Below are 13,887 nucleotides of genomic sequence, written 5' to 3' on the forward strand. Positions count from 1 at the left end.
AGTGGAAAATGGCTTCCGTAGTTTTGTATATCTACAAACTTTTGAAGTTTTGGAGAATAAGTAATAATCAAAGCAATCTGTCTATCTAGCTTTGCTAACCTGGCACATGTGTAGCTTGCTAACCATCAAGCTTCATGATGAGTCTCAGTCTCACTCCAGAATTTGCTGGATGTTTATCACTGTGTTTACATAGAAAGGCACTCTCCAACTTGAAAGTCACTTTAAATTGCCCCCTTGATAGCAGAAGATTGCAGCTTTTGAGAATTATAAAAATATATATATATTCCCTACTGGAGAGACCAGGTCATTCAAGTCAGAAGCCATGTAAAAGTAATAGCTGCCAGTCAGGGAGTGCATCAGTTCAGGCAACTTCTCACCTGCTGTACAATTTGTGTGACACCCTCAGCCTAAATGTGATCTCTGAAGAGTTCTGCCAGTGCTAAATCTTCCACAAAGAGCGGAGGTCATTACCAGTAGCCCTGGGCTGTCTTTTCTTCACAGTTACATTCCTTGTAGAGGGGGAGAGGGGAGTCTCTGATTAACTCCCCACAAAGTGCCCTGCTCCCTGACCAAAATAAATATGGCCCCTGTCATTCTGTCAGCAACTGTCTTCAATATTTGAAATACCCCATGATCCCGCCGGCTTTTATATGGAGAATCCGTCGTCATTCCACAGGCATGAACCATAAACGTGGAGTCCTGTGAAAGAGGGACTGGGTTGAAGGGGATCTGTCTTTCTGCCTGTCTGTCTGTCTGATATGTCTGCTTTTTGTTTTCTTCCTTCTTTTTTTTCAAATCATGTAGATTCTTAATATTTCATTCAGGGGTTTTCAGTCAGGGGTCTGGGGACCCTCAGTGCTTCACAAAGGGTGTCTGTGAAGAATTTGAGAAAGAATTTTAAGATATTAAGTATATTTTACATAATGATTGTTTTTTTTTTAATTCACATCCACCTATTATACTGATTTCTGATTATCCTGATTATTATAATGATTATTTAATTCTATTGACAGTCAAAGTTTAAGTATTATCTTCATATCTTGATTTGATCTTTTTATACTTTTGTGAAGAAAAGAAAAATTGTTATTTCCAGGTACACTGTAACTTCACAGTTACAGAGTATTAATTGGGATTTATTAAAATATATAGCTATTTTTATATTTTAGGGAAGGGGTCTCTTGCAAAGGGATCATCATATTTAGGGGTCTTTGGCATCAAAACCTTCCTTCCTTCCTTCCTTCCTTCCTTCCTTCCTTCCTTCCTTCCTTCTGCTTGCATCATACTCTACCAGTTGAAATGCAGAATAAAGCTGCAGTCCGTAACTTTTTTTGTGTTCAAAATGTACAAAAATATTTTAGATATTAGATATTATAAGTCATGAATCCTTTTTTCCACACCGTGTTTCTGTCTTACCCTGAATCACTAAGGTACACCTATAATAAGTGTTTATATTCAGACTATGTAAGATTGGTTCGGGTCATACCACTGTCCAGTACCTGCGTGACTCGTCATAGATATAAACAGAGACTGCTAGAGAGCCAAACACAATATACATTCTAGCGACAGTGACTTTCAGCTGTAATTTTGACTCATGATAGCATCATAGGTTTATCGTCACTCAAATTGTTTGCCATTTGAATGTGGCCCTTCTGTCTTCCAGGCTTCTGCATAGCCCTCTGCAAGCCCTTCCGCAAGGCCCCACACATGCTTTCATCTCCACAGACACACACAACAGCCATACACACATCACACATGACACATGACAGGCAAGACACTTCCTCCACACAGCATTCAATAAACATGCATTCATACGTTCCCACACATAAGCACTAATGTATAAGCTCAACTTTTGATAATGTGTATGCTGAGGTTCCGTTTCATGTACCCGCAATATCAGTGGGACACTGGCACGTCCTAGACCACCCCCCTCTTCGGGGCTAGATGGGAGCGGGGTATGACTTTCAACATCTGGTGCACAGTTGCACCAACTCAACCGCTAAAATCTTCGGTCCTCTCTCGGGCATTTTTATTGAGACATCACAGCTTGTAATCAGAGCCTCACGATACTGAGGGAAGCTGTGGCTTCTGACCCACTCACATCCAGCAGCTTGGACCAACGAAATAGACACCCAGACAAAACAAAGTGTCGTTTGCTGCTGGATGCATGTGTTTTTAGGTGTTTGTACATCCATGCTTGCATACACACAGCAGGGAATAGCCAAAAGAGACTGTGTCAATTTGCAATTGGGTAAATTCAATAAGATAAACAGATGGGTTGCAAATGGGGTCGTGCACTATTTGGAACTGAAATGAGAGTTCCTTTAAATTCCAGTGAAATTCCTGAATTGGATTTAGTAACAAACATAATGCAGAATTTTAATTTGGTTTTAAATGTAAGGAAGTAGAAGGCCATTTGATCATTTTAATGTTTAATGTTTTAGTCATTTATTATGTGCTTTCACATTTTTATAATTTTTTATCGAGCTTTAATTTATTTTAATTTTAGTTTTATTCATTTTAGTACTAAAGAACATCATCTTGAATTTTAGTTAGTTGTCAAGGCAGCATTTCTCATTTTTAAGTTTTTTTTTTTAAATCTAATGTACATATTTTACTGTTACTTCTGCTTTATTTCAATTAATACAAACTAGCCAATTTTTAGCCAATTAGCCAGTTCTTCAGTTCTTAAATTTGCACAACCCTTGTTTTAAGTTAAAAATATACCCTCAAATGTCCTATTTAAATGGTGCAGTTGCTCTTGGTTGAATCTCTAGTTTTCTTTATGCTAAATATATGCAGATTTTATTCAGAACTGTAACTTCAGTATTGCTGTTTTAGTTGGTTTGTTTGCCTCTCAACGTTCATCCAGATCCCAAGTCTCCAGTTTTTATACTTAATACCTGGATGTAGGATAAATCCCTGCTACCTCTAGTTACTTTTGGATCTTTTCCCTGACATGTTCCTGTTTTTCTAACCATTGCTGCGGTGTGAAACCCCTGACCCAATTGGGCCTTGCAAGAGCTTATAGCAGAAGTACTGTAGTAGAACCAGGGGAATTACTGGCACCGGGGCGGCTCCATATAGATGATAAAAGCTGCCAGTTTCACTCAGGTGAGTGGTTTTGGGTTGACAGGAACCTTTGCACCTAGATCCTCAAAACATTAAACACACCTCACAGCCCCACAGGCCCACAGATGCAAGTATAAAAGTTTCTATTGCTCTTCTTTAAAGTTAAGTTGTCTCGAAAGGATACAAGCACACCATTTAGACACATGAAAGCTGTTTGAAGAGAATTTTATAAATTGAGGTAAGGAAAGGAAAGCAGGCGTGACGCCCTTGACTTGAAGCATTTCACAGAGGGTCCCTGCCCTCGAAAACACACGCTTACACACTACTCTCTTCAGTTTTAGTGTGTAAGCCTGTCTGATTTGGCACAGATCGTCTGCCTCATGGGCACTTCCTCTTTATGTAGAAACCCACTTGGTTCCTGGAGACAAGAGGCAGATTTCCTCTCCGTTCCCCATTGGAGATGGAGATTGAAGGCCTTGTTTCTGAAATGAGATATAAAGAACACATCATGCTGCACAATTTCCTCTTACATCCTCCAGAAGCGCCCTTGGGGAGCAAACAGATCTGAAACGGTCGGGTGTATTGCTCAGAAACACATATGGCCCAGACAGGGCTATGACAGGTACTTTCTTGACTCAAGATGTAGCCTAAAGGTTTGCTTTATAGTATGGCTGCACCTCAGTGTGTATTTATATAAGGAACAGATTAGATTGTATGAATTTAACATGGACCCCTGTTTGAAAAGCCCCAGTGGTGACGGCGGCCCCAAATGTTTCCCATAACTCTACAATAATGAACGTTCACTCTCCTGCCAGGACAACCGCACATAGGGGTGTAAAATAGTTCTACCTCTGCATCCATATGTACAGTACATGACAAAATCTGAAGTTTGGCCCCGTGTAAGGGGGCTACGATGTTCTCATTTGCCATGACGCACACACTTATTGGCTGTACTTCCCATCACCCACAGCACTCGCAGGAAATGCAGCTTCAGGAGTGAAATCGAAAACAAATGTTCCATCAAATAGTTCGTGTAATTTTAGTGTGACGAGGTCACATCCTTGGCGGAGCTGTTGAATTTTTTTTCCTATTTTTCCTTTTGTTCCATTTTCAGAACAAACATGAAAATGAGATTTTAAACGTACAGTAATTGTACAGTTGTGCACTCCTGGAGCAAGCGAAAAAGTGATGGATTCCAGGGACGAGATTTTTTCCTGTTTGTATGTATCAGCAATGATAGAAGCCTTAATCATGGGCTATTTATAGCAACTGTTTTTTTTTGTTTTGTTCATATAAACGAGGTGTTCTTAAACACTCCGAGATGTTAGTCACAAAATGCCTGGGCGATCAGTTCTTTTCCTCGCAATCCGGCGATGACTGATTTGATAAGAACCACTCCTAGTATCTCATTCCTTCGTTCTATCAGCACAAAACAGATGTTTACGTAAATCTGACAGATCAAAGCGCCGCGCTGAAGTTTTGAATACACTTAAGCGAATCCAGAAAAGCTGAATAGTTTTACCTTGGCTATAGCTGTCATTTGCCTTATCAGAAATGATGCATTCGTGAAACTGTGGCATGTGACACAAATTATAAATATATGGTATTCCCTTGATCTTTTTTATCATCCTACTGCCGTTTTCTCAGTCCTGGTTGGTAATAGTCCATTGGATGCTTGCTAAAATAGCACAGAGGTTCTCTTTGATAAAGCTATGGAAGCTGTTTATGTCGTTCGTCAGAAATGTAACATAACATTTAGGCAGTAATTAAATGAAACTAAAGCTAATTACGCCTCATTTTCTGAGGGACTCGAGACTTCAGCTCTATGTACTTATGCCCAGATGTGGGGGTGAGTCAGGCAGTGAGATAGGAGACCACAGAAGCTGTTTTGCAGCCTTCTATATGGGTTTGCGGTGGCAGGCATATCAGCTTCTGTGTGTGGCGTAGAGGGCAGCTGGTATGGCCGTGGTAACTCATAGTGGACATCACTCAAGTCTGCAGGTGATTGACGGAATTCTGAATAGAATGATAGCTCCACATATTTTTAATCAGACTACACAGTAGCATTGTTCAGAATAATGTATCTGCCTTAATTACCATCTCTAGTGATTGATTAAGGATTTCTTTAACGTTCTGCCTCGAAGCAAAGCCGTCATGATGCCAAACCCATTATGGAAGAAGAAGATGTCGTGTTTACAACTGTGACAATGAGCGCTTATCAGGACCATCTAAACGCTGGATTTTCAAAAGTATGTGAAGTTCACATCATTAGCCATGTTTCCATCCATTTAATGGGTTATCGCATAAAAAAAAAAAACGCTGGATGGAAACACCAATGTGCGCATAAATTCTAAAGATGCGCATAAAAAAAGTCGGATACATTTTTTTTTTATCTGCTAAGAAAACGTGCATAAACTATGATGGAAACACATTTACAGAATAAATTATATAATGGGCAAATTTATTCTGTAAATGTTTTTCCATCATAGTTTATGCGCATGTTTTCTTAGCGGATTAAAAAAAATTTGCTATAAATGCTATTGTAACTTTGGAACTATGGGCAGAGAGGCCACGTATTCCTGAAATAAACTACTTACTCACAGAATAAATTCCGCGATGCGCATGTGACTGCGCAATGGGATGGCATAACTGGACCAAACCAGCAGGATCTTTTTGCACAGCATCTGAAATGCTGTTTTGGTAGTTCTGAAATGCCTGAACAAAGTATGTCGTCGAAGCGGTTCAGTAGTTACTGCCAGAACTGTCTTACATGACTGCGTTCTCATACAGCAGACATCAAAAAGCAAGATAACATGATCGGTTTATTGCTGTCTATTTGTCTGTAACTATATCTTGTTTTCAGGGTCCTTAGAGTTTTACAAGAAAACAAGTCAAAACTATGAATTATTTTTATCATAGCTCCTATTATCATTCTTATGTTTTGATTAAATGCAGGCTGGATCAGCTGCCTTGCAGTCAGAGATATTTAGCTGCAGTGCTCATGTATCATTTACGATCATTTACGTCCAATCATTTACGATATCTATGATCAATAAAGTTATAAAAAAAATGCATTTTATTCATAATATTATTCATCAGTCTTAAATGATATCCAGCTCTGATCTGGGAAAAGTCTGGACACATTATTTGTATTGCATTAAAGATAATGTGTTCAGACTTTTCCAGTTCAGCTCTGGCCCATGACCTGATAACTGTGCAGTACCACCAGATAAATCACTGCATCAGTCATGCATGTTTTTGTGCTAAAGATGATGATCTAACGGCAGTGGACATATCATGGCGGATATCTTCAAAGAACCAATGCGATACACTCACCTGCTCCTTAATCTCTCTACACTTCTACGGTTGCACAGATTCAAGACAATAATGCCCTAATCTCAACATTAGCTTTGAGTTCGGAATGTATGTGTTTTAAATCATTCCTTCTGATAGTAAGCAGAGCTTCAGAGGGAGAGAGAGAGAGGAGGGGAGAGAAGTATGATCCAGAGTAACCTTGTTAGGCTAAGAGACACTGTGCAGAGAAGCTTCTTGTCAGCTGGTTAGCAAGATGGACTTCTACCAATAAAGGATCGTCTTCTCAGGGCAGTGTTGGGGAAGCTGCTTTGAAACGGTATATTAAGCTACAAGCTAATCATAATTTACAGTAGTTCAACTACAGTTAAGATACTTTTTTGAAAAAGCGTTTAGCTATACTACAAGCTTGGATGTTCAGATATTCATACAAAAATATATTCTGGGGCCCATGAAAGTTTTGTGAAAATGATCAAAAATGATCACTGGTTGGCTAGACACTTTTTTTAAAAACGCTGGCGGGGAAAGAGTTAAGTTCACTTGCTGCCTTAGATTTTTAAGTACAATCAAATTGTCTGTACAAGTTATTTCAACTTAAATTTTATTACACTGACTTAAATCGTGTTGAATCTCATATAATCTATACAACAAAAAGTTTCAATTGCTTAAATTATTTGGATGAGTTAATGTAAAAACATGTTGCCATGACTTATTGATCATATAATTTTTTACAGTGTAGATGGCAGTATATTTCGAATACTATCTATCTGATGACATCATTTATAATTGAAATACTATATATGTATTATATAAACATTTAATATGTTTTATTATTAATGTTAATGTAATGATTTAAATGTTTCTGTTACCAGTTAATTTTCTATTTTGAGGGTTATTTAAATTATTATTATTTGATGTATATATTAATATACAGTATATGGTCTAATATATATAACCTATATGTTACATATAGAACAACCCGGTGTAGCCCATGCCTGTTTGAAGATGAGAAATGACAAAATAAAGCAAATTTAAACTTGACAATTTTATTTGAAATACAATATAGTACCATGATAACATTACACTTGAAAAAAAAAAGTTTAAAATGAAGAGAACAAAATTAATTGCAGGGACTTGAATCAATTTATCTTTATTTGCAATTCATCTGATAATAAGCATAGTTTTTTTTTTACGGATTTTCTTTTATTTTTGTATTTTTATCTACTAACATCTGATGAATAACTGTTGCTATGGGGATTATACAAGATACACAACACACAATTAAATTTGGTTAATTACAACATTAATTGCACCAGGGCATTAGTTCTGACCTTTAAAAAAAGGCATAATCCATAATTAGCTTAATTTATTTTGAAACATGACTTTATGACTTATGAGACCGGTAAAACTGGATTGCAGTGGTAGTGAATAAAACGGAGTTTTGCGCTGAAATGCTGTGGGTAAAACTGACGCAACAGTTCAGTGAATTCCCCTTCTGTGTTCTGCCAGGTTCACTGTATCTCCTTCCAGACACATTGTCCACAGTGTAAGTCAAGGGGAGCTGTTTGCAGTTACGCATCTCTTCACAGCATTATAAATGTATGTGTTAGGAGGCCCTTAATGGCTGCTAATCCAATTTCTGCTACTGAAATCAAATCTCGCTGGCGCCAGTGGTCCTCTCCTTCACTCACAAATAATGACTCTGCGTTTGGTGTCTTTATGAAAATGATGGACCACCAAAACAGCAGCTTTATCATCTCTTCCTTCCACAAGAAGCATCGTACCCTGGTCTCCATTTTGCGTCTTTCCTCCTCATTCTCTCTTTTGCTCTTTTTGGGGGGCGGTGGGGGGAGTGGATGAGATTAAGGATCAGCAGAGAAGGCAATTATTAATTGTTGATCCCTTGAAAGATGAGAAGGTTCTGAGCAGAAGAAGAGCCTTCGCAGAGAGGCCCATTTACCGCTCGCTCGTAATGCTTTCCTGAGGTCAGGCATCGATTTCCTTAAACCACATGCTGTGCTGATAAGATTAGGCCTTTCGATTCCTGAACTACTTGAGTCATGCAGATGAAGTCACTTTGGGTTGGATTTTAAGGCTGGAAGGACGTGTTTTCATTTAGTCACGGCCTCTTCAGCGTCTTTTCGGCAGGTCACTGCCAGGCTCAGATGGAATATGGGGAGTTTTTATGCATGTTCCACTGATTTGGTGGGAAAAAATCTCTAGAATTTGTAAGGGAGAATCCGCGGCTAGCCGTGCATTACGCGTTTTTAATGCACGGCGCGTAGGCACAGCTAGCCGTGGATTATCTCGCTTATACCATGCTCATTTGCTAGCTCATAGCAGTGACAACTTTGCTGTAATTAATGTTTGCAGCGCAATATTTGACCGGAAGGGTTAAATTGACGGTTTTGTCGTCAGTTATGGCTCGTTAGATCTAGCATCTTCTGCCCGCTTTGAATCAGACACATAGATAAAGTAGTGTGCAAGTTTACATTTATTTGAATGAATGAATTTATTTGAAATAATTATAGAGAGAGAGAGAGAGAGAGAGAGAGAGAGAGAGAGAGAGAGAGAGAGAGATATTTGTACCTGCGTACTCTATTTAAACAATAAAGCTGTAAGTTTAATTACTTCAAAATAGCGATGTAACCACCTTGTTGCTGAGAAATATAATGATTCAGTAGCGAAACTATTTTATTACTAAAAGTCGCTGGGCAGCGTTGATAACAAGTGTATGTGCTCTTGAATGTTTGTGTGTGTGTGTGCACGCAATGCGATCTCCGCTCTCTGTGTGCGAGACGTATGTGTGCGCTTCAATGAAAACAGCGTATTAATATAACAATATAATTATGAAGAATATGATTAAACTGACTTGTAACTACCTGTGCATTAAACAGTTTTATTGCACACCTTCCAGCCAATCAGAATCTAGTAGTCAGACTCACAATGGTATAACATTCTTAAACCCCTTTTTTTTTTAATTAAGGAGAAGCCTTTTCAAATTAAGCATAACAGGAATATATTTTTAATCACTGTAAAGGATCAACATTACTGTATGTTGTTCTTTTCAGCCCATATTATATTATCTTATATTATATTAATTATATTATATTATATATTTAACTATTAATATGTATTTATTTGCATTTGGTATAAAATGATTTAAAATAAGTTGTATATATAATAATTTAAAATATATTATAAGTTTATAATAATTATTATAGTAACCATTATTAATAAATGAGCACCAGTAATAATCAGCATATTATAATGTTTTCTGAAGGATCATGTGACACTGAAGACTGGAGTAATGATGCTGAAAATTCAGCTTTGCCATCAGAGGAATAAATTACATTTTAGAATACATTAAAGTAGAAAACATTTTAAACTGTGACATTATTTTACAATATTACTGTTTTTACTGTATGTTTATCAAATAAATTCAGCCTTGGGGAGCAGAAGAGACTTGTTTCAAAATCATAAAAAAAATATTTATTCCAGACTGCCAGTGTATACATTTGATCAATTCATGCATTTCCTGGGAATCAAACCCATGACCTTGGTGTTGCTAGTGTCATGCTGTAAACTATTGGAATGGCTATTTGAGCTACAGTTTCACAAGCATGTGATTAGAGTTTTCATCTTGATAATACCATTTCAAGCTTAAAAAAAAAACTTTATGAAATGATGTGTTATTTTGATGACATGAAAGAAAACAAATGCATGCAGTCAGATCCAGGTAGAGGATTGAAAGGAGAGAGTAACCATACGCTGAAGGAATTTGTGGTTGGGAGTGGAACTTCCACTCAGTGGTCTACCATTGCCAGGTGTTTCAGCAGATCATATCCATGCGTGTGTCAGAAACCAGGAAAGAAAGTTATGAGGAAATCACACGGATGTACACTACAGAATGTGTTTCAACTTACACCTGTGTTCTCTTTGCTTTGCTTTGCTTTCTTGACACTCGTACACTCAGGGGAAAACTCTCTCTTTTGTTGCCAAGGAGTAGTAATCAATTTCCCGTGCAGATATCGAAACATTAGAGCGCACACTAGTACACTGTTTCTGATTAGCACTAACTTGTTTATTTGTTTGATGCTGAAAGTCATGTAAAACTGAGTGTCTTTTGGCAGATGCTTGTTTTATCTACAAAAGGAAAGCAATCAGTGTTGGAAAGATTTCTTTTTTTAATTCCACTGAAAAAAAAAGGAAAAATGAACCAGTGTTTATAGATAAAAACCATTCTGGCATGTTTGCGTTCAGCCTTCCCAATCAGAAATGCTAAAAACACATCAGTTTTTCCCCTCACGTCTCTCCGCGGTAATTCAAACTGTGGGGTTGTAGCGAAAGGCAGTGTTGTCTTGACCTCACTCTGTGAACCTCGCTAATTAAAGTTGGCAATTAATTGTTAATATTAGATCAAAACTGCAAACCCAGTCCTAATTCACAAAATCATACACCTGACATCAATTCAGGTTGAGGCACAGTGAGGCGAAGGTGCAGACATCTTGATATGATTTCCCATTTCATGCATTGTTTTGACCTGCACAGACATAAAGCTTTCAGTTAGTTTTGGTTGCCCTCTAGCTGTCAGTTATGATATGTTATGAAATTTCCAACAGCATTTTTTCAGAATTCACAAATGAATGATGATTTGAGCGTCCAATGGGATGTGTAATTGAAAGCTGTTACTTGTAGGAAGTTCTGCGTGACCCTGTTTCTTGAGACAGGCATTTCTACAGCAGTTTCAACAGTCAAATGTGCAGTGTTATTACAATTTTTAAGGTAAAAAAAAAAACAAAAACAAAAAACACGGAAACCCGGTTTACTGTATTTTGACCATGGTAAATATAGTACTGTCATGAACTATAGTATATAATAGTCTGTCTTACTAAATTACTTGTAGTAATCAACATACGTATTTTAACTGTAAAGAACTTGTTGAATGACAATGATGTCAAAGTACATCCAAAACTTCAATTCAAAAGTTCAATTTTTAAATGGACAATAGACAATTAGGACATTTTCAAGGACACTTCCAGCTGGGAAAGGCCACCAAAAACCACCAGCTAACAAAATGTTCTAAGAACATATTGCTAATGTTCCTATCAAGTTATGAAAACATTTATTTCTTTGTATCATTTTGCAAACATTATGAGAATGTTAGTCACATTGAAACAAGTAGTCACTTTTTTTTTTTTTTAAATGTTATATGATTTTTTTTTTTTTTTTTTATGAGCAATGTATCAATGATGTTTTTGTGCAAACATTTTGAGAACATTATTAAAGACCAGGTAACTTTGAACAAACATTCTATTAATGTTACAGGAAGAACATTTGTTCAGAACTTTGAGAGAACCTTGCCAGAAACCTTAGCCAAAGTTCTGAGAACATTCCCTGGGATCTGGTAACTTATAATGCCTTTGACAAATATTTACTACAATACTGCTTTAGAAGAACCCGTCCTTTTGAATGATGTCTTTGAAATGATTTGATCAGCCATAGAGGCATAGCCTGAGGTTTAGTTCTCTTTTAGGTAATCACACTGCTCTCCACTACTATAAACAGAACTTAATGAGACAGGATATTGTTCTAATGGTTGGGAGGAAAGAACATATGTGCTCTGGCCTGCAACATACTGTAGGACTTTTTAATGTAGACCTCTGCTCTTTACTGCCATCAAACTGCACCCCCAAATTGATCGCATTGCAGAGTAGACTATGTTTATAAAGCACACAGTTTTGAATCAAAATGGCCTCTTAAAATGGAAAACGAAAAGATATTGCCTGTGGTCATTATGAACTTGCATATTGTGCCTGAATAAATCCATTCAAGCTCACTTGGAGCAATTGAAAGCGACATTTATCGAAGAGGTTCAACGGTTTCGCTGTTGCTGTAGTTTTTATGTGAGGCGCATGGAGATTCGGTTCAGTGATCTCAGACCCCTAGCTCTTTTTCGAGGCGTTTCTGAAGGCATAACGAGCCGTCGTGTAAAGACAACATTTTCGCATTGTGCCAAATTGCGAGACCGCAAGAAATAAGTCCCAAAAATAGAACGATTGTATTAATTGCAGGAAATTGCCGGTGGAAGATTACGATTTTTTTTTCTCGTGCCACCAAAAGAGAGCATTTTCTCAGGGTTGTTTCCACTTAAGAAAATCATTTTCTTAAGAATTCACATCATTGGGGCTGGGAATGGCAATCGGGCAGCTGCGAGCGAGCCAAGAGCTGGGACGGCGTTTGAGAGAGAGGCCCACTTGAGATAAAGTCACCACACATTATGCAGTCTTGCCTCATTTTGTGGTGCTAAATGGCCTGAACAAGTGCAATAATAAGACTGTGAGCCAGGCCTTGAAATACAACTATAGAAAGATTCTTTTCTGCAGCCCGCATGTGAACCGTAGCACAGCTAACGGAGAATGTGTGCCAGATCGGGATCCAGATACCACCCGGCATCCAAGTCTGACTCGTTTTTCCCCTGCTGACAAATTTTCTGTGCCTTTCAGTCACACTTTCTCCTTCGAACGTTCACACACTCACACACTCAATCATATGCACCTCGTTATCTTATTTGCCACTGTTGGATTTAGCTAGCCACCCTTCGTTGTGTGCGATATGCCACACAGTCTTTCCCAGAATGCTTTGCCTGCGACACCTGGCTTGCATTAATTCTGGTCTGAGAAGCCTGGCTGAGAAGCAAACGAGTGTTATGCACTTTGCTCCACTGGAGTGTGAGGAGGGGAGAAGGGGTGAAGAAAGGTTCATTTGATTTGGGGTTCTGCTCGGAGATCTGCTGTCTTTAAACCATTAAAAATATCATTCACGGGCAGCTAAAGGTCTGGCTTGGTATTTTAACCCTTTAACTGTCACTCCATAAAACGGTTAAGAGAATTTTTTTTTATTTTTTTATTGTATTTCCTTCAGAAATCATAATGTACAAGAATCTTTTAACTCACTCAAAAGTGTTTTACTTTGAGTGAGTTAAAAGATTCTTGTACTTGTTTTCATTCTAAGCTTTAACAATTAAAAAATACTTTCTATTCAACAAATATAAGTATCACAGATTCCATAAAAATATTAAGAAGCACCGTTTTCAATTTCGATATTAATAAGACATGTCTCTTGAGCACCAAATTAGCACATTATGATTTCTGAAGGAAATACAATGATTCATACAGTGATTTCTGAAGGATCACGTGACACTGTAGACTGAAGAAATCCAGCTTTGCCGTCACAGTAATAAATTGCATTAAAATTGCACAAAAATTAAAAAAATAAAATATAAAATAACCACTTAATTTCGGGTTAAAATGCGTTGTAACATGCGTTACTGAGATTGTAACGAGTATAGTATTACAAAAATTGTATTATGTATTACTGTAATATAATTACTTTTGTAATGCGATACTCCCAACACTGAACATGAATATTAATCAACTTCTGTTGCAACTAAAATTTCTGCTTGGTCTTAAAGCTGTTGTTTTATGCAACCGGAAACTCTTTTTT

At 37.5% G+C, this 13,887-nt stretch overlaps 1 protein-coding gene across 4 annotated transcripts in view; it reads left to right on the forward strand.

Annotated features, from left to right (window-relative positions):
• rspo2 (R-spondin 2) overlaps positions 1-13,887 on the forward strand; it is a 56,713-nt gene that overhangs the window by 42,052 nt on the left and 774 nt on the right. The gene's annotated exons all lie outside the window — the stretch shown is intronic.

Source organism: Scardinius erythrophthalmus (genome assembly GCF_964197995.2).
Source record: "Scardinius erythrophthalmus genome assembly, chromosome: 16".
NCBI classification, from domain to species: Eukaryota; Metazoa; Chordata; class Actinopteri; order Cypriniformes; family Leuciscidae; genus Scardinius; species Scardinius erythrophthalmus.